General features: G+C 40.4%; 1 long non-coding RNA gene across 1 annotated transcript in view; it reads left to right on the top strand.

The window, feature by feature from the left end:
* Positions 1-24,725, top strand: part of LOC126088010 (uncharacterized) — a 39,633-nt gene extending 14,908 nt beyond the window's left edge. Inside the window, exons 2-4 of the long non-coding RNA XR_007519921.1 lie at positions 4,519-4,731; positions 22,755-22,848; positions 24,627-24,725. This is a non-coding gene — a long non-coding RNA (uncharacterized LOC126088010). The remainder of the gene's footprint in view (positions 1-4,518; positions 4,732-22,754; positions 22,849-24,626) is intronic.
* Positions 24,726-25,660: the final 935 nt, after the last annotated feature.

Raw genomic sequence — 25,660 nt, forward strand, 5'->3', positions numbered from 1 at the left:
TTTATAAACTTAAAATTTGCAGAACAAAAAAATCCAGGGTTGTAGTATGAAAACGACTCCTTTGATTGACACTTTTGAATGAGGAAGAACATATTTTGTGTGGACACGTAGATAGTATGGTGTGATTTAGGCATGTTGGCTCAAATACAGGCCAAAGAGTACCTAGGAAACCAACGGGAATGCAGTACTGCTGTCCTTCGGGTCTTAGTCTCACTTCCAGGAAGATTCTCTACTTCATCTTGAGTAGTCATGGCTTTCTCAAGAGAGCAGTTTGGAGGCACATGGATTATGAGGAGAAAGAATCCACAAAGACATCTTTTTCCCCTACTTCTTTTCAAATGAGAGGCAAAGGGCTGAGATTTTAGCTAAGTGGGTGGGATGTTTATACTACAGCTGACTCATGCTGTAAGTGGAAACATTGTTCTTTTCCATTTTCTTTCAAAATAATGAGACACCTAGTGGCACAACATGAAAATGCCTTTATGGGAGAAGATGGTGAATTAAGTCAATAACCAGGTAAATGATGTTCAATAACTGCCTCAATGCTTAATTCCACAAAAGTATTCTTATTAAAGAAATATCCAGAACCAGGTATCAGATAAGCCATTGAGTCATTTTGGGCAATCAAGATATATTACCGTATATTTTGTAGCACATAATAGTTTTTAAAGCCCCTTCAACATGAAATTTCTCACCATAACACTGAACACAATAGTCTCCTCTGATAGACTGTGGGCTCCCTGAGGTCAGGGGCCACAGTGAATTCCTCTGAGCACTTAGCTCTGTGTCTGGTACATGAAGAATAGGTGCTTTGATGAACTGAACTCATATGAACAGTCGCTCCATGAGGTAGGATAGTTTCTGATTTTTTTCCAGGTGAAGAAATGAAAGGTAGAGGGTCAAGGGAGTAACCCTCCAGCTAAAGAAGTAGAAGAGCCAACCTTGAAGCTTGTCCTGTGCTCCTTGACCTTTGCCCATTCCCAAAAATCTATGTGGGAAAGTCCTCTTGTTCACTTGGGTGCCCACTGGCTTTTTGTTACTCTGCTTTGAGTAACAGTGGCCATCTTTATTCCATTGCAAGTGACCCTTTTGGAAGGTCATAGTGTCTAAATCAAGGGCGGTCAACCCACGACCCAAGCGGGGCCACAGCAGAAGACCTTCCTCAGGGATTTTCCATGTTAGATTACCTGATATCATACTCCAGTTTCATCTCATGATGGGGCTTATGCATTTCTATCCTCCTAGATCACATGCCTAACTACGTGGAGTGTAGATGTAGTAATTTGCTTATGTTACCATGGTTTAGCCAAGGGACATGTAAATCCCAAGGTATCCCTGGCCAGGCTTTCTCTCTGGAAAACACCTTATGAGAAGTCACTGCAAAACATGTAAAAGAATAACAAATCCTGGGAGATTATCTGGGTCAGTGTTTCTCAGACTGGGGTTCACAGATCCATGGGGGCCTTACTGGTGAGTTGTCTATGAATATTTGTAATTCTAGATTTCCGTTTCCATGATCATCCAAAGGTAACATGAGCACTTCCTGGAGCACCTGACTGGGTACCTCATAACAATCATGACAGAAAGTTTCACTGCCTCACACGGTGTTTAAGATATCCTGGGATCCAGTAACCAACTAAAATCATATCATGTAACATTTTATATTGACATGTAGTTCACATACCATAAAATTCACCATTTTAAAGAGTACTATTCAGTAGTTTTTAGTACATTCACAAGGTCATGCAACAATCACCACTATCCAATTTCAGAACATTTTCATCATCCCTTCCTAAAAATATCCCATAACCATTAGCAGTTACTCCCCATCCTCCTCTGCTCGGAGCCCCCGGCAACCACTAATCTACTTTCTGTCTCTATGGATTTGTTTACTCAGGACATTCATATAAATGGAATCATGTGATATGTGGCCTTTTGTGTCTGGTTTCTTTCATTTAGCATAATGTTTTCAGGGTTTGTCCATGTATCAGTACTTCATCTCTTTTTTAATGGCTGAATATTTTTCAATTGTATTCTGTTGTTTGTCCATTAATTGGTTGATGGCCATTTGGTTTGTTTCCACTTTTTGGCTATTATGAATAATGCTGCTATGAAAAACTTTTAGGGCCAAGTTTTAAAAGGTGGGGCCTGCAAGTCTTCAGATATGTTCTTGGGGGTCTGTAAATTCTCAAATTTGATAAATGCTAACCCAAGCTGACTTTGTTGATAAATAATTTGAACAGGTCATACAGAGTTAACGGAAGCCTCTCTGGCTAGATTCTTGGCCCAAGCTCACTGTCTCTCATATTTATATGGAGTGGACATCATGGTTCAGAGCTTTCCCAAGTCATCTGTTGGGTTCCCTAATGGAGGGAGCCACCATTAGCAGTGTGGTTAACACTTAACTAGTAACATGGATGGGGGGGCAGCCCAGTTGCTAAGGAGCTTTTAATTCTCCTGGCCTGAGTACTGGTAATATTTCCGCAGGCTAAAAGCCAGCAAAAAGAATCACCTGGCCAAACATCACCACAGCCTGCTTTCCTTGGAATGGCCTCCCACGGGAACTCTCTGGACAAACAAAGCATGTTGACCCAGTTTGAAGGCTTGGAAAATTATCACGTGAGTCACTGGGACAACCGAGCAAAGTGCCAAGCCCCTGAGAAACTCTAAACGCAGGTTTCCAGTGTCATTTGTGTCCCAGCAGGGTGGGACCCAGAGGCCCAAGGCAGCCTGCTGCTTTTCACCCAGCTGCTTCTCCAAGTGGTTCCAAAGCTCCTTGGCCCTGTGCGTGGTGCCATTGAGACCCATTCTGATTTCCTCACAGCAGGCTCTGTGAACAGCAGTTCAGAGTGACGGCTGGGTTGTAGGAAACCCAACAAGCATGGATACTTAGAGGAAGATGTGTAGTGTTGTTTGGAGCTGGGCCACAGGCTCTCCCTAGGAAGGAAGTGCTGAAGCAGCTACAGAAATGCCAACCTGAACACCAGGAACCCAAAGGCAGTGTTTTAAAATAATACTTACACGAGTGAGGCAGGCCTTGCAAAAGAGCACCTCCAAATTACTTAAAGAGTATCTTATAACATTGTGAAGTTGCTACTTCCTAAATTACAAGAGTTGGAGAAACTTAGTCAAATAAACATTGCAGGTAAAACTGTACTTAGGTTTAGATAAGGTGAGTAGTTTGTGGCCTGTTTTTGTTGTTGTTAGGTGCTCTCAAATCAATTTCGACTCATAGTGACCCCATGTAACAGAGTAGAACTGCCCCCATAGGGTTTTCAAGGCTGTAATCTTTTCTTTTTTCAGTGTGTTTAGGTGAAACTTTACATTTACAGAACAAATTAGTTTCTCATTCAACAATTTATACATAAATTGTTTTGTGACATTGGTTACAATCTCCGTAATGTGTCAACACTCTGGCCTTCCACACCCCAATTCCCTGTTTCCTCCGTCCATTTTTCTTGTTCCTTCCTGCCTTCTCGTCATTGCCTTTTGGTCTTGTATACATGATTGAACTAAGAGGCACATTCCTCATGTGTGTTATCGTTTGTTTTATAGGCCTGTCTAATCTTTGGTTAAAGGATGAACTTTGGGAACAAGGCTGTAATCTTTATGGAAGAAGATTGCCAGGTCTTTCTTCTGTGGGGCTGCTGGGTGGGCTCAAACTGCCAACCTTTCAGTTAGCAGCCAAATGCTTAACTGTTGTGTCACCAGGGCTCCTTAGTTTGTGGCCTAGGTGGTGTGATGCCCGAAAGTGTATCATAAGCCTCACCAAAAAAAAAGTCCTCAAATAATTCTGCTGCGGGCATAAAGGTTTCCGGGGAAGGATGAATACTAAAGCAGGGATTCCAAATATCCGGGACAGCAAGAGGACAAAGGAAATGGGTGCTGACAGCAACAGGTGAGAAGAATGGTCACCCAGAGCAAACCTGGCCTTCTTTGTTTGTTTTGTTTTGCCACACCTGATTCCAACACTCATTCTATGGTCTTCCTCACCAGGGGATGGAGTTTTTAGACATAATTTGATCCAAAAAAAAACCAAACCCGCTGCCGTCGAGTCGATTCCGACTCATAGCGACCCTATAGGACAGAGTAGAACTGCCCCATAGAGTTTCCAAGGATCCAGGATCATATAAATTCATGTTTGGTGGTTTTTCTTTTTTTTTTTAGAGTGGGTGATTGTTAAACTCCTCCCACTGCAGGAATGGCAAAGGAAGTTTCTCTCCTTTATGGTTTTCAGGGATAAACTTTCGTGCCCTGAAGAACTAGAAGAAGACATTCATAAACACATGGAGGAAGGCATGTAGTGTTGAATATTTATTGATTCTATTCCATTGTTCACCCAAGTTTGTGGTGTATGTAGCACCACTGCCCCCTCCCCTCACTTCCCTTCTGGCTTTCTCCCTTTTTCCTTTCTGTCTCTGCTTCTGACAGATCTAGGAGAGGAAAAAAAAAAAAAAAAAAACCCACAGATTTGCAGAAACAGGCTGTTCACGTCCCACCCTGGTACTGTCGTTGCAGATTGCTTCAGAGCTGCTGTCTCCTGGACTCTGACAAAGTGTCAACATCGGTCTTTGTCATCAAAATCCCGGTGTCTGCCCTGGGTGCTGGGTGCCCTGCAGAGCTAGCAGGTCATCCCCCAGCATGCCCTCTGGGCGCTTAGATGGAAGACTGAAGGGGAACTAGAGAGAATATTCAGAATTAGACGATAAAGATAAAAGGGGGCAGAATCAGGTAAGAGTACATATTCCATCTGTCTGATCGTATCTTCCTGGTGCATGCAGCCGCTGTCCATTAGAACATTCCACAATGATGGAAATGTTTCATATCTGCACTGTGCGATACAGTAGCCGTTAGTGACATGTGGCTATTGAACTTGACATGTGCCCAGTGCAACTGAAGAACCAAATTTTTTAATTTTGCTTAATTTTAATTCATTTAAATTTAAGTAGCCACTTGTGGCTTGTAATACCTGTATTAGACACTAGTCTTTTAAAAGACAGCAGAGAAAAGTATAGGAGACTAGACTTTGGTGTTTGAGTCTTGGGTTCAAATCCCAGCTCTTCTACTTGACTAGCTTGTAACCCTTAGTAGGAAAGACATTTAACCTCTCTCTTTTTTATGAGGCTGTAAGATGGGGCTAATACTATCTGCGGTGTTGTTATGACAGGTCAGAGGGGTGGAGCCTGGGGTGGGATGAAGGAGTCATTTACCAGTATACTGAATCAACGAAGCTGACCACAAGTATCTGGGAGAGTTTGTGAAACCTTTTCACAAAGCAGGGAACCCTGGATCATGACCTACACTGCCAAATTATTGCGGTTGCACTAAGCCCTCATGTTCACAGGTCCTTTTGATTTTTCAGTGTTTTCACTGGAGTCTTCCACAGTTGTTCTGAGAAGCAGGCAAGGCAAAGATCATCAACTCGTTTTGCAGATGAGAAAACAGAGATCCAGTGGTGGGGGAGCAGGAAACTTAACTGCCCCAAATATTACATTGAGGGAGCTGACAGGCAGGGCTTCTCAGCAAATCTTTCTCCAGGGAGCCAGAGTCTTCCCTGTGGGTCAGGGCCAAGCCTCACTCGGTCCCCAGCTGCAGGAAAGTCCTCAGAGAGAATGCAACACGGGTGCCCCTTCTCCATGCCCTTTCCTTCAGGGCTCCACGTGGCCGATGATGATGTGACACCCACCCTTGTACTGATGGATTCACAAAAATGCTTATCCACAGTCTTCTCTTCTGGAAGGCAGCAACTTCCTTCTTTGCTACTAGAGAGTCTCTTGCGCAGCTCGCACTGCTGTGAAGAAATGCTTTTTTGTTTCTCTGTCTCACCCTTGCTCTGGCTGAGGCTCTCCGTTAGTGCTTGCTGCTCAGGCACCCAGAGTATTTCAGCAGCTCCAGGTTTTGCACATCCTTGTCCCTATATTTTCATGCCTATACTTATTTGTCTCCTTTTAATGCCTGTAAATGAGAGCACTGTCATCTGAAAAGAGCTGAGGAAAAGCGGAACGACCACAGAATTAAAACTCCTGTCGGAAAATCAATTCCTTATCTTCTCGGGTGCAACAACGCCCCCTGTTGGTTGAGGTGAGGCAGTTTACAACTGAACGACATTTCTTTACCGCTTTAGTGAGGTATGATTGATTTACAATAACTGCACATACTTAAGGGGTACAATCTGATGTGAATATACCTGTGAAATCACCATGGTCAAGACAATAGACACAGACATCTTTTCCGTTTCAGGGTGGAACAGGGTGACGTTTCAGTACTTTTTGGTATAACAGCAGTGTTATTGTTAGTTGCCATTGAGTTGGTGCTGACTCACGGTGACCTTACATATAATAGAATGAAATGCTGACCAGTCCTTCACCATCTTCATGATTGTTGGTATGTTTGAGTTCATCGTTGTCGCCCTTGTGTCAATCCATGTCATTGAGGGTTTCCCTTGCCTTTGATGATCCTCCATTTTACCAAACATAATGTCCTTCTGCAGCCATCGGGTCCCTCCTGATCACATGTCTAAAGTAAGCAGGTTGAAGTCTCGCACAATATTCTGTGATCCATACAATTTCTACTGGCTAATTTTCAGAAGTAGATTGCCAGGCCTTTCCTCATGGTCTGACTTAGTCTGGAAGGTCCACTAAAGCCTGTCCCCCGTGGGTGACCCTTTTAGTATTTGAAATACCAGTGCCATAACTTTCAACATCATAACAACACACAAGCCACCACAGTACGACAGCAGTACCCTCTTCTGAAAAATAACGGCACTGGCCCCTGCAGGGCCATCTTTATCAATCTCTGTGTTCACTGGAGAGGCAGCCCTCCATTTGATCTCTGCGTGGCCTTTCCACCTGCCCTCCAGTTACAAAGTTCCTCATTCTGCTTAGGGCTAACCTCTTCCCTGGTGCTCTGGTGTCCATTCCCTTCCTCCTTTCCAGAGACTCCCTGTTATGAGCTTCCCCTCTCTCTGCTGAGTTGTCCACTTCTCCTTACTTACTGGTTACTTTTCGATCCTAAAAACTAGCAAAAACAAACAGTTACAAACAAACAAAAAACTAAATACTTCTTCCTGCCTCCCAATTTTCCCCTTGAGTCACTTGCTGCCCTATCTCATGCCTTCTCTTCGTGGCCAAACTTCCAGAAATAGTTATCCAAACTCACTCTCTCCAATTCCTCACTTCCCGCTCTCTCTTAAAGCCACTACTCCCCACCCCCCACCACCACACAGATACTATTCTTGACCAGATCTCTCACTGCCTCCCAGCTGCCTCATCCAATGAGCCCCTGTCAGTCTTTATCATATTCAGACACTGCTGACCACTCAATCCTTTTAAAAACAGCTTTATTGTTTTTACAAAAGTAATCGATGCTCTTTTTTTATGAAACAGTCAGACAATAAATAAAAGCATCAGGAGGCTCCTCCTAGTCTGTCACCCTGTCACAGGGCTGCAAACAAAGCCACTGCTGCAGAGAACTCTGGCTGTCAGACACCCATCCATGCAGCTGCCTAATGCACACAGCAGCCTCAGAAAGTCCCAGAAATTAGTCACTGTAGCCTTCTAATTTGGGGGAAAATCCCATTCTTGCTGTATTATAGCCATCATAGAAGCCAAAAAAAAAAAAAAAAATCAAACACTGAGAAGCAACATAGAAGGGCCTGCATTCAGCAACTCTTCGTCTCCAGTTTGAAGAGTTGCTTTCAACCCTTCCCTAAAGATGACCTGCTAGCTGGGTCTGCATGAACTGTCCGCTGCTGGTCTCTCTAAGCAGGAAGCCTGTCTGGGCTTGGCTATCCTGATAGCCACCAGTTGTTTTCTCATTCCTAAAGCTTATCTTTGGGAGAATGATAGGAATGAAATTCATAGGCATCCAGGGTCTCATGAGGCTGACCCAGCAGCTTTAAAGGATTACAGTTTTTAGACACATACACAAAAATGGGTTTCTTATGACTAAGGTTTATACTCAAGATAAGGTACAAAGAAGGAAATAAAAATTGGCCCCAGATCCCACCACCCCGAGCAACAGCCATAACGATTTTGGTGACATCCTTCAGGAATCTCTCTACGGTAGACACAGTATACAGCATACATATAGAGGTATATGCGTGTAGATTCACATACATGGGGTCATAATTCACGTGGTGTTCTGTAGTTGCTATTTTCTCTCAGAATATGCAGTGGATAGTTATGTAGTTCTAACTATACAATGTAGTAATTCCAAGTCAATGACTACAGACTATGTAACTATAGGAGCCCTGGTGGCACAGTGGTTAAGAGCTCGACTGCTAACCAAAAGGTTGGCAGTTTGAATCCACCAGCTGCTCCTTGGAAACCCTGTGGGGTAGTTCTACTCTGTCCTATAGGGTCGGCTATCCTTTAAGGTCTCTATGAGTAATCAACTTGAAGGCAAAGGGTCATGTAACTATAAACTAACACCATGAATGTTAACGGTTGCAACTATTCCATGATATTTATGAATGATGATTTATGCAAACAGTCTCCTATTGTTGAGAATGTAGGTTGTTTGCATATTTTGATATCATAAACCACACAATGGTAAATATCCTCTGTGTAACTTTTTGCAGTTGTGCAACTTTCTCCTTAAGGGAATTTTTAGAAGTGGACTTAGGCCTAGCCTAGGCCTAGTTCTGTTGAGTCAATTCCAACTCATAGCAACCTTGTAGGACAGAGTAGAACTGCCCCACAGAGTTTCCAAGGAGCGCCTGGTGGATTTGAACTGCTGACCCTTTGGTTAGCAGCCGTAGCACTTAACCACTACGCCATCAGGGAATCAACTGGATGGCAGTGGATAGAAGTGGACTAGCTGGTTAAAATGGGATATACATTTTACATTTTAATACAATTAGCCTAATCACCTTGCAGGAATGTTATACCAACACTGGATTTGAGGACGTATTTGCTCCCTATTGTCAACATTGGCTTTTATCAGTTTATGGTTTTAGATGTGGCTCTGTAGGCTGATTTAGATTTTTGATCAATTTTTTCCAATAAGTTAGTGTCATGGATTGAATTGTGTCCCCCCAAAAGTATGTGTCAACTTGGTTAGGCCAGGATTCCCAGTATTGTGTGACTGTCCTCCATTTTGTGATTGCAATTTCATGTTGAGAGGATTAGGGTGGAATTGTTACCACCACTCTTACTCAAGTCACCTCCCTGATCCAAGGTAAAGGGAGTTTCCCTGGGGTGTGGCTGAGAACAAGGACCTTCTTCCAGAGCTGACAGGGAGAGAAAGCCTTCCCTTGGAGCTGACGCCCTAAATTTGGACTTTTAGCCTACTCTCCTGTGAGGAAATAAATTTCTCTTTGTTAAAGCCATGCACTTGTGGTATTTCTGTTATGGCAGCACTAGATGACTAGACAGTATCTCTTTTTCACTTTTATTATTTAATTATTAAACGTGGTCTTAGTTTCGTCATCTTATTTTCTTTTCTATTTTTGTGCTTCCTTGGTATATCTTTATTTTCCAGCTTCCGGCAAATTCTCTGTGTTTTCTTTGGATTTTTTTGCTTCTGGTAATTTTGGAAATATTTGCCTGCTTTTAGTTCTACCGGTAGTCATTTATGCCTTTTATCATATATTTAGATGCATCTTTCTTAAACAAAACAGTATTGACTTCTCTCTAATAATAATATCTAGCATTCTTTATATATTTACTATGCCCTCATAACAACCGTACGAGGTAGTGGTGAGTTTTCTTTCCTTCCTCGAACTTGCCCATATCTCCAGGCCTTGGTCATCTAATCTGAGTTTTGTGTACTCTTAGAATTCCATTGGAAAGAAAAGTCAGACCTGGTTGGGTCTGAGCTCAAATAGTGCTCCTGGCTCCTGCCAGGCAAGCAGCCGTGATTATTTCTCTTTAGTACCATTGAATGTCCTTAACTCCCACCCCTACAATCAACAGCAGCCCAAGGGCATTACTTAACCAGTCCAGACTACTCTGGTATAGGCTGCGCTTGCACGTGGGTAATTTCATTCAGTCCTCACAGCAAAGCCATATGAAAGCCTCTATTCTCCCACCTTAGAAACAAGGGAACCGAGGTTTGAAGAAAGAGCCTGTGTGATTTGTCTATGTGCTCGGTATTCAGTGGGTGCTTTGGCTACTGTCATTTGAATGCTTGCTACATTTTAAAATAAGGACTAAAATCATCAAAACCAAGACAACCCAAAACACCAAATTAAAATGATCCAGGCTCTGGCCAAAGATTATACTTTTAATTGGATGCTATTTAGTTCTTATCAAAATAGCTGTTAAAAGAAGTTACAATTATGGAAAATTGCTTAAAATGTATAGTTTATCCATCTCTTCAGGGTAGTGTTTCTCAGATGGGGTTCCTTGGGGTATTCTGCAGGATATTAATAGGTGTTACATGAAAAATGAGCACGATGGTCCACTAGTGATGGAAAACAATGAGTTAAACAAAGTTGCTCGGGAAATTCCTGGAGGAGTTGTCAGGGACTTGGATCAGCTAGCGTGCACTGTGAATCTACAAGAAGATACTGTTTGTAGCATTTCCAAACTTATTGACGCCAATCCTTTTGTTCACAGAACAGCTATCAATATCTAGAAAGATACTAGTGTTCTGTGGAACAAAATTTGGAAAACACTGATAGATGGGAAATGGTTTTCCATCAAACAACTGACTATGAAAAAAATAATAATTTCAGGTCTGAGCACTGGGTTTTTTTTTTTTTTCAGTATAAAACAATATTTTGAGAGAAACAAAACATTTCATTTGTTTGCTATCAAAATTAAGAGCAAAGACCGTAAAGCCCTGCGAGTGAGCCAGAATTTATTCGATATTTACTCTACTTTGCCTGTTTCACATACTTATCTCAAGTGATTCTGACAACAACTCCGAGGCAGACATCTTTTCCCCAAATCACAGATGAGAACACTGAAACTTAGAAAAACAAAAAAGAAATCCATTGCTGTTGAGTCAATTCAGACTGATAGTGACCCTATAGGACAGAATAGCACTGCCCCATATGGTTTCCAGGAAGCGCCTGGCCAGCCTTTTGGTTAGCAGCCAGAACTCTTAACCACTACGCCACCAGGGCTTAGAGGGGATAATAATTTGTTCAAGGCCCACATTGCTTGTAAAGAACTAAGACTTGAATACCAGTCTATCTGATCTGAAGTCTGTGGCCTTCCTTCTATCTCACTTCACAAACAAATGATTTAAAAATATTTTTCAATATTGGCAAGCTAAGGGGAAAAAAAGGAGTCCCTGGTGGTGTAAATGGTTAACGTGTTTGCCTGCTAAACAAGAGGGTGGAAGTTTGAATCTATGCAAAACCTTCTCGGAAGAAAAACCTGGCAATCTACTTCCAAAAAATCAGCCACAATGCAACCAATGTCACAAAACTTTGTATATAAATTGTTGAATGGGAAACTAAAAAAAATCAACCATTGAAAAACCTTATGGAGCACAGTTTTATTCCGACACACATGGGGTCACTATGAATCAAAATTGTTTTTTAAGGGAAAGAAACAGAGAGAAGATAGAGATAGAGAAAGAAAAGGAGCGAAAAAAGAGAACGTGTGAGAAAGGAAAGGCCAGGCCGAGGAACCGAGGAAGAAAGTCCTGGTTGTTTGTTTTAAGATAGTGACATGGAGATATACAAAGAAAGAAAGGCACAGAACTTCGTATGTATTTTTAAAAATCCAAACACAATTCCTAAAGTTTTGTACACAGAGACTGATACACAGAAGCCTATACTATTTGCACAAAGATATTTCTCTTTTAAAAAATCTAGCCCTGCATGTTAGTAACTCAAAGGGAAACATAGTTAAATCATCAGTTAAAATATTTTTATCCCTACACTGAGTTTGGAAGCACAGTTGGTTTTGAAAGCATGTCTTCCTGACTTTTGGCAAAGTTCCTACTGTTATTCTTGGAAAAAAGAGAATGCCACATTTTATAGAAGAAAATGGTCCCAGGAAATCATTCCTACCTTGGGACTCCATATCACTAAGAAAGTCTTTTAAATCCTAATGGTCAGTGAGATTATTAGTGATGCTATCTGTTCTGTGATGTGCTCTGAGGGATAAATAGAATGAAGTATAAGGAACCTATTTGGCCTAGGAGTAGAAGGAATTCTACCCTCTCCTAAAATGCTGGGGTTGTGTCTAGATAATTTGCTTTGTACAGCACCCAGAATCATGTTTAATGTTTAGACTTTCATGGTGAGATTGCTGATTCCTTTGTTCTGTTATAACTAAAAGTCCTTGGAGATAAAGGTGGAGATTGGGGATCCCTAGTGATATGACTAAAGACAACATGTTAAAAAACAATTTGGGGTAAATTATTTTATAAAAAGGGACTAATGAAAATTGTATTTGTAAATTTGTTTAGGTATTTGTAACTTTTTGCACTTCAAGGTTTGTGTTTGGTGCTGTTACAGCAAAACACAATTTGCATGCATCTGTCAGAATATCACCCAGAATAGATGTGTGCATTTTATTTGTGAAAAAACTTACATGTGAATTTTATTTCCTAGTGAATTATTAGTTACTTATTCATGCTTTAGGAAACCCTCAGTGGCACAAATGATTAAACACTCTACGACTTGCTGAAAGGCGGGCAGTTCAAATCCAGTCAGCGGCACTTCGGAAGACAGGCCTGCTACTAAAAGGTTGCAGCCTTGAAAACCCAATAGAGAGCAGTTCTACTCTCCATATGTGGGGTTGCCACGAGTTGGAATCAATTCCACGGCAACTAACAACAACTTTCTCGCTTTAAGCTATTTGCAGATTTACCAACATGTTTCCTAGTACCTTTGCTCACAATTGCTTTTGGCATCCCACGCTGCCCTTCGGAGTTCAATTTCTTTCTTCCTGAGTATATCCGTTAGTACATCTTTCAGCAAGAATCTGTAAGAAGTAAACTCTCAGTCTTTGCATGTCTGGAAATGTCTTGAGAGTCTAGGTTATTGTCCCTGAGTACTTTGAAAGTGAGATGTCTGTTATGAGTTTAGTAGTTGTTTCTTTGTAGGTGGAACCCTGGTGGCACAGCAGTTAAGAGCTTGGCTGCTAACCAAAAGGTTGGCAAATCAAACCCACCAGCTGCTCCTTGGAAACCCTGTGAAGCCGTTCTACTGTGTCCTACAGGGTTGCTATAAGTTGGAATCGACTGGATGGCAACGGTTTCAGTTTGTTTTTTTTTTTCTTTGTAGGTAAGCTTTATTATCTCTCTGATAGTTTCAAAATTTTTATTCTCTTTGGCATCAATGTTCTACAATTTCACTTCAATGTGTCTAAGTAAGGATTTGCTTTTATTTTTTCTGCTTGGCTGGTGGACTTCTTCAACTTGAAAAATCAGATCTTTAAAATTTTACCCACTATGTCTTCAAATATTACCTGTCCCCGATTTCCTTTATTCTTTCCTTTTGTAACTCCTGTGCAACGTATGTGGGATCATCTCATTTTATTCTCCAAGTCTCTAATTTTTTTCTTCACATTTTTAAATCTGTTTGCATGGTTCTTTATTTTTAGCTTCCAATTTACTAATTTCTCTTCAGCTATGTCTAATCCACTGTACAATCTGTCATTAAACTTTTTCCCCAATGATTGTTTTGTTTTGTTTCTAAAATTTCTATATGGTTCTTTGATCACACTGGTACTTTTTCATATAGTGTTGTTTTCGCCTTAAGGCAACTATTCTTTAAACATTTTAAAGAAACTTATTTAAAAAATCTTTTTTAGATTGTTCTGTTATCTTGAGTTTTGGGAGTACAAGTTGTCCTGTTTGTTGTTTCTGCTAAATCTCCCTCTTTATGACTTATTTCCTTGTGATTTATAGATTTTTACTTTGAACTTATCTGACACAGAGATGTTTCCCATGGAGTTCTGTGTGGGCTGGATTTTGAAGGTGTTTCTAACATGGCACTTTCACAGTTTTCTGCTTCGAAGGCACTGCAGGGTTCAATAATTATGGAATAGCTTTTATATTGAACTCTTAGCTCAACATTTCTGCATCAGATGCAAAATTGTGTGTGTGTGTGTGTGTAGTCTGCTAAAAGATATCTGAATAAATTAGTTCTTTATTTCATTTGGTATTGTGTAGGCACCAAACTAGTAGAATGGTATTCATGATTTTAAAGTCTGTTTCATTTTGCTCAAAGCTGTTTTCAGCTCCATATTTCAACTTCGTTTCAAAGCAGTAAAAATTGAGCTATTACTTCCATTCTTTCATGTTGCTGTAAAAAGTAGAGTTTGTCGTTTTAAATTAAATCAACCATTCAATAGTTCGGCACTTTTTTCACGTCTTCTCTATTAGCTGTTGCTGTTTTCTCCTCCAGGGCAGAAGGCAGTGAGGCATGAGGAGTAAACTTCTTGCCTATAATTTACAGACTTGATTGGATTGCACTGTGAATTATCCTTGTGAAACCGTAATGATTCACTGCTTGTTGGGGAACTGGAAACTATTGATTCATGTTCTGCTCTGGGAGATGCTGCTTCTCTCTACTAAGGGTGCATTATAGGGTTTGGTTTGGGTTTCTACTTCCTACCAACACACAAACTGTTGCCCACTTTTTCATCCAGGATGCATGGAAGTCTTCCTCAGCTCTGGCAGGCTTTGCTATAGAGCTACATCTACTTGCACATCTTTCCCTCAGATGTTACCCCATTAGACCAAACTTTTCAGAGAAATGACAGGAGATTTCTCTGTGATTGGAAAATATGTTCTAGACCTAAGCTGTTCAATGAGAAAGTCACTAGCTACATGTGGCTCTTGAGCACTTCAAGTGTGGTTAGTCCAAATTCTGATACATTGTAAGTGCAACATACACACTGGTTAGCAAAGACAATATGAAAAAAAAAGTAAAATATGTCATTAATATTTTTTATATTGATTACAAGTTGAAAAGATAATATTTTGGATATATATTGTGCTAAATGAAATATATTATTAATTTCAAATGTTTCTTTTTCTTTTTTAAAAAAATGAGTTTACTAGAAAATTTTAAATTACATGTATGGCTTGCATTATATTTCTATTGGATAGCACCGTATAGAGATTCCTACAAAGAGGAAAATCCATAGATACCCTAACAAGAACATCAGTCTTTCTTTCAGTCTGTTGCCCTTTTTCTATACTTCCATTCACCTTTTTTTTAAGGTGTTGTTGTAATTTTTGGTATGAGTTAATGCCGTCCTGTTGCAACGAGGCAAATGTAAAGGGGGTTATGTCTCACCTGGGTTAGGTTCTAAGGTTGGCATATAAGGTGAAAATTGAATACAGTCAAAATTACCCTTGTAAACCCTTAGGAAGGCCTCAAGCTGCCCCAAATACACCATATTTTATTAAGTCCCACCCCCACAGTTGTTCCCTAGTGTTAGAGCGGATCGTGGTTTCTTCATCGAGACAAGGTGAAGTAGTTGGTTTGTGTTTGGTGCTGTGTTATAGCAAAGTACAAATCTTAAATACTGGAATCACAGCATAGAGAGATGCCCACACCCCGAGAGGCAGAAGGGAACTATGGCTCCTCTGGCAAGAAGAGGAGATGGGCCTTTCTTACTCACTTGGAGGTGTACTTGCCCTGTCCTGTTTATTTCTCTCTCTCTCTGTGTTTCTCTCTCTTTATGTTTGTTAAGGTCTAATACTTGAATTTTCAAACTTTATAGCGTGTAAAGACCTCTCTCTTCTCCAATTTGAATATTGTGTGGCACTGTTATTCTAAAGGTGTAAAAAAAACTCATAATGAAGCATAATTACATTTTGTGGGGAAGAATGTGTGTTGATATAGAGCTTAATAATAGTAATAACAATATAGTATAAAATTAAAAAGCATTTTATGTTAAGAGGTGTTATGGACTGAATTGTATCCCCCCAAAATATGTGTCATAAATCCTAACCACTATAGTTGTGTGTACTTGTGTGTGTGTGTGTCTGGTAGTTTCTTGAATTGAATGCAGACTCATTCATAGAAAACAGAAATGCAACCGTAGCATGGAGACTGACAGAAAACGGAGTTGTGAAAAAAAGATCCAGACCCATCTCCTCTCCCCAGCCCAGGGAGAAAAACAAAAACAAATTTGGGTGAATAAAACACATTCCCACTCCAAGACAGAGGCCCAACCTGTACCTTCCCCATCCTGGGCATCTGGAAGAGACCAGTGAGCTGAAGGGGACCAGAGCAGTCATGGGGACCCAAGCTGGGAGAAACTCAACGTAAACTCCAAGGTTTTATAGGGATGTATGTATACTGCCACTAACTCAGAAGCTGGCTGAAGACTGGACGGAAACTTAGAAGCCAGCCCCAGGTCCTAGAGTGAGGCTGGGACTGGGGACACAGGTTACAAGCATATCCCTTCTTTTGATTCCTTTCTCAGACAGGCACTGGGCCTCACTCAGCTGTGGAGGAGGCCGGAGGGGCCAGGCTGTTGGACCACCACTCATCTGTCAGTTTGTCACACTGTGGTGGCTTGCATGTTGCTGGAAGCTATGCCATAGGTATTTCAAATACCAGCAGAGTTACCCATGATGGTTGGGTTTAAGTGGAACTTCCAGATTAAGACAAACTAAAAAGAAAGACCTGGCGGTCCACTGAAAAAAACAGGCCAGTGAAAAACTCATGAATAGCAGTGGAACATTGTCTGATATAGTGCCAGAAGTTGAGCCCCTCAGGTAGCAAGGCACTCAAAATACGACTGGGGAAGTGCTGCCTCCTCAAAGTAGAAAAAGTTGACCTTAATGACATGGGTGGAGTAAAGCTTTTGGGACCTTCATTTGCTGATGTGGCAGGACTCAAAGTGAAAACAAACAGCTGCAAACATCCGTTAACAATCGGAACATGGAATGTATGAAGTATGAAACAAGGAAAATTGGAAGTATTCAAAAATGAAATGGAATGCTTGAAGATAGATACCCTAGGCATTAGTGAGTTAAAATAGACTGATATTGGCCATTTGAATCAGACAGTCACATGTTCTACTATGCTGGGAATGACAAATTGAAGAAGAATGGTGTCACATTCATCGTCAAAAAGGACTGTTTTAAAATCTATCCTGAAGATAATACCCAGGTGCCTATAAGGAAGACCAATTAATATGGCTATTATTCAAATTTATGCACCAACCACTAAGGCCAAAGATGAAGAAATTGAAGATTTTTACCAACCTCTGCACTCTGAAACTGATCAAACATGCAATCAAGATGCATTGATAATTACTGGTGATTGGAATGCAGAAGTTGGAAGTGAAGGAAGTTGAAAGATAAGGTCTTGGTGATAAAAATTATACCAGAGATCGGATTATAGAATTTTGCAAGACAAAAGACATATTCATAGGAAATACCTTTTTCAAGTACATAGATGATGACTATACATGTGGACCTTGCCAGATGGAATACCCAGGAATCAAAATGACTACATCTGCAGAAAGAGATCAGGGAGAGGCTCAGCATCATCAAATAGAACAAGGCCAGGGGCCAGCCGAGAAACAGCCCATCGATTGCTCGTATGCAAGTTCAAGTTGAAGCTGGAGAAAATTGAAACAAATCCACTAGACCCAAAGTACAACCTTGATTATATCCCGCCTGAAATAAGAGATCATCTCAAGAATAGATTTGACACATTGAACGCTAATGGCTGAAGACCAGATAAGTTGTAGGATGACAGCAAGGACATCATATACAAAAAAAGCAAAAGATCATTAAAAAGGAAAGAAAAAAAAAGACCAAAATGGATGTCAGAAGATACTCTGAAACTTGCTCTTGAATGTAGAGAAGCTAAAGTGAAAGGAAGAAATGACGAAGTAAAATAACTGAAGGGATATCAAAGAGTGGCTTGAGAAAACAAAGTATTGTAATGAAATGAGCAAAGACCTGGAGTTAGAAAACCAAAATGGAAGAATGTGGTCGGCATTTCTCAAGCTGAAAGAACTGAAGAAAAAATTCAAGTGTCCATTTCCAGTATTGAGAGATTCTGTGGGCAAAAAATGAATGATGCAAGAAGCATCAAAAGAAGATGAAAAGAATACACATAGTCACTGTACCGAAAAGAATTGGTCGAAGTTCAATTTTTTTCAGGAGGTAGCAAATGATAAAGAACCGATGATATTGGAGGAAGAAGTCCAAGCTGTACCGAAGGCATTGACAATAAACAAGGCCCCGGGAATTGACAGAAAACCAATTAAGATGTTTCAACATGGATGCAGCGCTGGAAGTGCTCACTCGTCTATGCCAAGAAATACCCAGCCAGTCAACTAGAAGATCCATATTTGTGCTCATTCCAAAGAAACGTGATCCAACAGAATGCAGAAATTATTGAACAATATCATTAGTATCATGCATAATTAAAATTTTGGTGAAGATCATTCAGAAATGGTTGCAGCAGTATATTGACAGGGAACTGCCAATTCAAGCCGGATGCAGAAGAGGACATGGAATGAGAAATATCATTGCTGGTGTCAGAAGGATCTTGGCTGAAAGTAGAGAATACCAGAAAGATGTTTACTTGTGTTTTATTGACTACATAAAGGCATTCAACTGCGTGGATCATAACAAATTATGAAAAACTTTTCGAAGAATGGGAATTCCAGAACACTTAATTGTTCTCTTGAGGAACCTGTACACAGACCAAGAAGCAGTCATTCAAACAAAACAAGGGGATACTGCATGGTTTAAAATCAGGAAAGGTGTGTGTCAGGGTCGTATTTTTTCACCATACTTATTCAATCTGTACCCTGAGCAAATAGTCCGAGAAGATGGACTATATGAAGAAGAACGGGGCATCAGGATTAGAGGAAGACTCATTAACAATGTGCAATATGCAGATGGCACAACTGGCTTGCTGAAAGTGCAGGGGACTTGAAGCACTTACTGACGAAGGTCAAAGACTACAGCCTTCAGTATGGATTGCACTTCAACATAAAGAAAAAAATCTTCACAACTGGACCAATAAGCAACATCATGATAAGTGGAGAAAAGATTGAAGTTGTCAAGGATTTCATTTTACTTGAATTCATAATCAGTGCCCATGGAAGCAGTAGTCAAGAAATCAAACAACAGATTTGCGGCAAAAGACCTCTGTTAAAAGCAAAGATGTCACTTTGCCTGACCCAATCCATGGTATTTTTAATTGCCTCATATGCATGCAAAAGCTGGACAATAAGATTGAAGAAGAACTGATGCCTTTAAATTATGGCATTGGCGAAGAATATTGAACATACCATGGACTGCCAGAAGAATGAACAAATCTACCTCTGAAGAAGTACAACCAGAATGCTCCTTAGAAGCAAGGATGGTGAGATTTCGTCTTACCTACTTTGGACATGTTATCAGGAGGGACCAGCCCCTGGAAAAGGACATCATACTTGGTAATGTAGAGGGTCAGTGAAAAAGAGGAAGACCCTCAAAGAGATTGATGACACAGTGGCTACAACAATGGGCTCAAACATAGCAACAAGTGTGAGGACGGCACAGGATCGGGCAGTGTTCTGTTGTGCATAGGGTCGCTATGAGTCAGAACTGACTCTGAGGCACCTAACAGCAACAACAACAATATATTTGTGGATATAATCACATTTGTGAATAAGGTTTTCTTTGTTATGTTAATGAGGCCATTATCAGCGTACAGGATGTCTTAAACCAGTTACTTTAGATACATAAAAAGAACAGATTAGGGACAGAATCAAGGAAGCAAGAATGGGGGAAAGATGGATGCCACATGGAAATCTCCAAGGAATGCTGAGAAGAACATCACAGAAGCTGAGACAAGGATTTTCCCCCAGAGCAGAGACAGAGGGCTTTCCCCTAGAGCCGGTGCCCTGACTTCAGACCTCTAGCCTCCTAAACTATGAGAAAATAAATTTCTGTTTCTTAAAGCCAACCACTTGTGGTACTTCTGTTATAGCAGCACTAGAGACTAAAACAAGAGGCAATGTGGTGTAGTGGAAAGATCAAAGACTTTGGAGTCAGACAGAATTGGTAAGTTGAAAATGTGGTAGGTTGTGTTCTCCAGGAAGCAGATTCTGAGACTGAGTCTAGCATTCAGGATGCTTTAAAAATTCCTTTAGGATCAACACCTATGAAAGGGAGACTAGGGAAGCAGGAATGAGTAGAGAGAAAAGATGAGCTACGACACAGACTCTGTAATAGCCTCAATAAACCCATAGAGAGCTCTGAAGTTAAAATGGCCCCTCTGAGGTGTCCTGGCATTGAGATGAAATGGCCAGGCCTTTATACCCCAACTTCAGTATGTCATGGATGTGGGCTGCCCCTGGAAGGGTGTAACCATAGGTGAGGTGGCTCTTTGCAGAAAAGGCAATTCCTGAAGGGCTGGACAGCTGAAGGCTGTCTGCTAACAAGACTCTTACAGCTGAGGGAGCAAGTCCCTCCCTGAAGGGAGACATGGACATTGAATTCAAGACGGCACCACAGAATTATTATTATTATTTTGTCACCCAGCATCCATTCACCCTTTCAAAACTGCATCCTGAGTTCCTTTTGAAGAATTATCTCTTCTGAAGCATGAGGCTTCCTCACAGGATAGTAAGTTACATGTCATGTCTTCCTCCTGAAGGCAAAGACCAATAAAGATCTCTTTCCATGAGCTTTGAATCTTGAGCAAAATGGCAGAAGGATGGGAAAAAAAAAAGGTTGATGTTCACTCTTTCCGGATTAGAGGATTGGGTCATCCTGTTGCCCTGGTTCCCAGCCCTGTGTCCTGAAGCTTTCCATTCATTCTGTAAGCTGTTCAGTAGCCCTCCAATTAACGCCCCACCTTTGACTGAATTTAGCCAATTTCTGTTGGTTGCAACTAAAGAAACCTAATTGGTACACAAGGGTTCAGATCCTCACTCCATCGCAGTTAAATGCTTGATCTTGAGTAAGCCTCTCTGAATCTTGGTTTTCTCAAACACAAATAAAATCGACTTTGCGTGGTAGAGCCAGGGTAAAAGATAGTGTATGTAAAACCAAAACCAAACCCAAACCCATTGCCGTCCAGTCTAGAGACCATATAGGACAGAGTAGAGCTGCCCTATAGGGTTTCGAAGGAGCAGCTGGTGGATTTGAACTGCTGACCTTTTGGTTAGCAACTGAGCTCTTAAGCACTGTGCCACGAGGGCTCCAGTGTATATAAAGTGTCCAGAAAATTGTAACCCATAGTCTAATGGTGTTACAAAACTGAATAACTCCAGGTTACACTATGAGTTACTTCCTTAAAATATCAAACGTTCTATATGGTAAACGTGGGGATAAGAGGATTTCCTGTCTGCCAAATCTGCATTTGGGACTGGGCTTCGATGTTTGCCCCCTCTATCCTGATTTTCCCTGAGGGGTAACATCATTCATGACACTGTGGAGTGAAATAATGGGTTTCTTTCTTGATGTTCTGTGCTTTACTGATTGTGGTGTGTTGAAGTCTTCTACTATTATTGCAGAACTGTTGAGTTCTCTTTTCATTGCTGTTAGAGTTTGTTTTATGTATTTGGGAGCCCTGTCATTGGGTGCGTAGACATTTATTATGGTTACGTCTTCAAGATGGATCATCCCTTTAATCATTGTATAATGCCCTTCTTTGGATTTTGTTTTAAAGTCTGTTTTATCTGAGCTTAGCCATTGCCACTCTTGTTCCTTTTTGATAGCTGTTTGCTTGATATATTTTTTCTATCCTTTGATTTTTAATAAATTTATGTCTTTGTTTCTAAGGTGTGTCTCTTGTAGATAGCATATTGATGGATCCTGTTTTTTAATCCATTCTGTCACTCTCTGTCTCTTTATGTGTGCATTTAGGCCATTTACATTCAGTGTAATTATTGATAGCTGTGAGTTTATTGTCATTTTGTAGTGCTTTTTGTGTGTGTGTGTGTGTGTGTGTGTGTGGTGTCGACGTTTTCTTTGTTCCTCTTACTCTCCTGTGCTGAATTCCTGTTGTTTGTGGATTTTTTCTTCATTTCTTTCGTTTTTGTAGATTTTGTGTTTACTGAGATTTTATGTTTTTCTTCTTTATTTTGATGAGTAGGTTTGTTAACTTTCTTTGTGGTTACCTTGAAATTTACCCTTATCTTCCTAAGTTTGAACTGGTCTTTTATTACTTGTTATTGCCTTGCCTTCCTCTCCATTTGAAAGTTCTATACCTACACTGTTTATTCCTTCTTTTATTGTTCTGACTTTGTTGTCATTTACAGATTAATCTCTCTTGTTCCCTGTTGTAAATCTTTTAGTTTGATTAATCCTTGAGAGTTCATTACCTAGTTGGTATCTGGCTGATATGGTCTTGCATCCTAGATTCAGGCTGTTGTCTGATGTTGTTTGTTCCCAAACTGAAGGATTCCCTTTAATAATTCTTATAAGTTTGGTTTGGTTTTTACATATTCCCTTAATTTCAATTTATCTGGAAATGTCCTAATATCACCGTCATATTTGAATGAGAGTTTTGCAGGATATATTATTCTTATTTGGCAATATTTTTCTTTCAAGGTTTTGTATATGTCATCTCATTGCCTTCTTTGCCTGCATGGTTTCTTCAGAATAATCAGAGCTTAGTCTTTTTGTTTACCCTCTGTATCTGACTTTTCACTTTTCTCGAGCTGCTCTCAGGAGTTTTTCTTTGTCTTTTATTTTAGGGAGCGTGATTATTGATATGCCTGGTGATTTTCCTTTGGGTCTATCCTATATGGGGTTTGTTGAGCTTCTTGGATGGCCAGCTTTTCATCTTTCCTAATATTAGGGATGTCTTCTGTCAGCAGTTCTTCAATGATTCTCTTTGTGTTTTCCATTTTCTCCCCCAGTTCTGGAACTCCAATCATGCAAAGTGAAATAATGGAATGAGGGGAGAGAACAATAATCTATCTCCAAAGAAATGTCTGACCAATGGATAATCAGGTAGAACATTTAAAAACCAAAATATATCCAAAGGGTTTATAATGAAATCTTTTTAAATTGCTGACATTGGGGAAGATGACTTGTAACTGCCTTGGAATTTAGTTGTATCATATAAAATTTGTTTTTTCATGTGTTTTTCATTACAATTTAGTCTATGTTATACTGATGTGTAGGGAGCCCTGGTGGTACAGTGGTTAAGCACTTGGCTGGTAACCAAAAAATCAGCAGTTTGAACCCACCAGCCGCTCTGTGGGAGAAAGATGTGGCAGCCTGTTTTCATAAAGATTACAGCCTTGGAAACCCTATGGGGCACTTCTACTCTGTCTTATAGGGTCACTAGGAGTCAGAATAGACTCAATGGCACCCAACAACAACATGTTAGTGTTTAAGTGATAGCAAATGGAATTTTATTTGGTTTCTAACTGCATTTAACCACAAAAGGGAGGGTGGAAAAATGAAAAGATTCAGTAATGAAGTTCTCCAGATGCTGTAGCATTTAGGCATTCCTCCCATCCCCCCCAGTCAACTCTCACTGCCAACATCGGAACACTCCAATTTTTTTTTTTTAAGTTGAATTATTTATGTCTTTGTCTTTCTTAGCCTACAAGTGAAAAAGGCAGAATGAAAAATTGAATGATTACTACTGAAACATTTATAAATGAAATGATGTGGTGTCTGGTGCCTGGGATTTGTTTCAAAAACATGTGTGGGAGGGAGTAGCTGATGTGGATAGGATAGGACTGTCCACAGATTAATGTTTTGGGGGACTGGGTAATGGTCCATGGATTTGATTATTTTACTTTATATACTTTGTGCATGTTTAAAATTTGCCACAATAAAACATTTTTTGAAAAATATGTATGCATAAAGCAAAGGTTGGGAGGAAACACAGAAAAATGGAGAGTTATGTCAGCTGTTAAGACAAATAAAAAACCAGTGGCCATTGAGTCCATTCTGACTCATGGTGACCTGTGTGTGTCAGAGTAGAACTCTGCTCCATAAGGTTTTCCATCACTCATTTTTCTGCATATATTCAATGAGATCCTACCATGGCAAAAAGCTGTGCTAGGCACTGTGGGGGATACAAAGAATTATTTCAAGAAGTACGGACAGCCTGAGCTTTGTGAGATTTTATATATATTTATATATATATGTAAGATTACAATACAAATATCCAACTATGAAGTTACACTGTCCCGACCTACCCTCTTAAAAAAACTCACCTTCAGCTGCAAGGAGAGCCTCCACCTGTTAGTGACTTCAGGATACACTTCGGCTTTCGAGCCAAAGCCACAGTCTTCCCAGATAGCCCCCAACTAATCACTGAGCATGGTGTGGGCTTGGCTGGTTCTACCCAAAGGAAGGCTCTTCTGATGGGCAATCTTTACTCCAAAGCTCCCTGTTCAGAGGACCAAGACTTTGTCAGATCTGCGTTCTACTTCCTTCCCCTTTTCATTTTCACAGGTGTTATCCCTGAGTAAACCGACTGTACTTGTAACTCCTTGGAGGTTCCAACTGACACAACAATGCAGCATGTTAACATTAAACAATAAAAACAGTTGCTGTCAAATGGATTCCAGCTCATGGTGACCCCACATGTGTCAGATTAGAACTGTGCTCTATAGGGTTTTCTTTATAGGAGCAGATTGCCGGGCCTCCTCTTTCTTGGAGCTGCCTGGTGGGTTTGAACCACCAACTTTTGGTTAGCAGCCAATTGCAAACTGCTTGTGCCACCCAGCCTCCTACATTAAACAATTAATTATTTTATTCATAATTAGGAGTAGAGAACACAGAAGAGAACAGAGAACAGAGGACCTGGCCCAGAATAGCACAGAGAAGGCAACCCCTTCTGGTGGGACTGATCAGAGAAGACATCACCAAGGAGGCGCGCATGATTTTATCTGGTCCTTGAGGCTTGGATAGGATTTTTCTTTTCTCTAAAATTATATCATTTATTTTTTCTAATTGCAAAAGTAATACTAGTTAATTATAGAAAATTTGAAAAAAAAATACAACTTTTTGTATTTGCTCTAGAATAAAAAGTCCTAGAATAGAGGCCTACTTTTTGGTAAGAACTTCGTTGAGCTATAATTCACATACCATACAATTCACCTATTGAAAGTGTACAATTTAATGGTTTTTAGTGTATCCAGGCTTGTGCAACCATCATCACAATCATTTTTAGAACATTTTTACTACCCCAAGAAGAAATCCATATCCTTTAGTAGACACCCCTCCCCCCCGCCCCCCACTCTCCCAGCCCTAGACAACCATGAATCTAATTTTTGTCTCTATAGAGTTGCCAGTTCTGGGTATTTGATACAAATGAAATTACTGATACATAGTCTTGTGTCTGTGTGACTTCTTTCATAATGTTTTTTCAAGTATCATCCGCCTTGTAACATGTACATCATTCCTTTTTGTTGTGAGTAAAATTCCATTGTATGCCTGTACCAGGAGCCCTGGTGGCACCGTGGTTAACTGTCTGCTGCTAACCAAAAAGTAGAAAGATGTGGCAGTCTGCTTCCGTAAAGATTACAGCCTTGGAAACCCTATGGCATAGTTTACTCTGTCCCATAGGGTCACTACGAGTCAGAACCAACTCAATGGCAATGGGTTTGTGTATGGATATATCACATTTTACTGATCATTCATTGATTGATGGACATTTTGGGTTGTTTTCACTTTTGGGGTGTCATGAGCAATGCTGCTGTGAACATTTTTGTACCAGTTTTTTATGGACATATGTTCTAATCTGTCTAGGATATACACCTCAGAGTAAAATTGCTGGGTCATATGGCAAACCCATGTT

Source organism: Elephas maximus, chromosome 13 (assembly GCF_024166365.1).
Source record: "Elephas maximus indicus isolate mEleMax1 chromosome 13, mEleMax1 primary haplotype, whole genome shotgun sequence".
NCBI lineage: Eukaryota > Metazoa > Chordata > Mammalia > Proboscidea > Elephantidae > Elephas > Elephas maximus.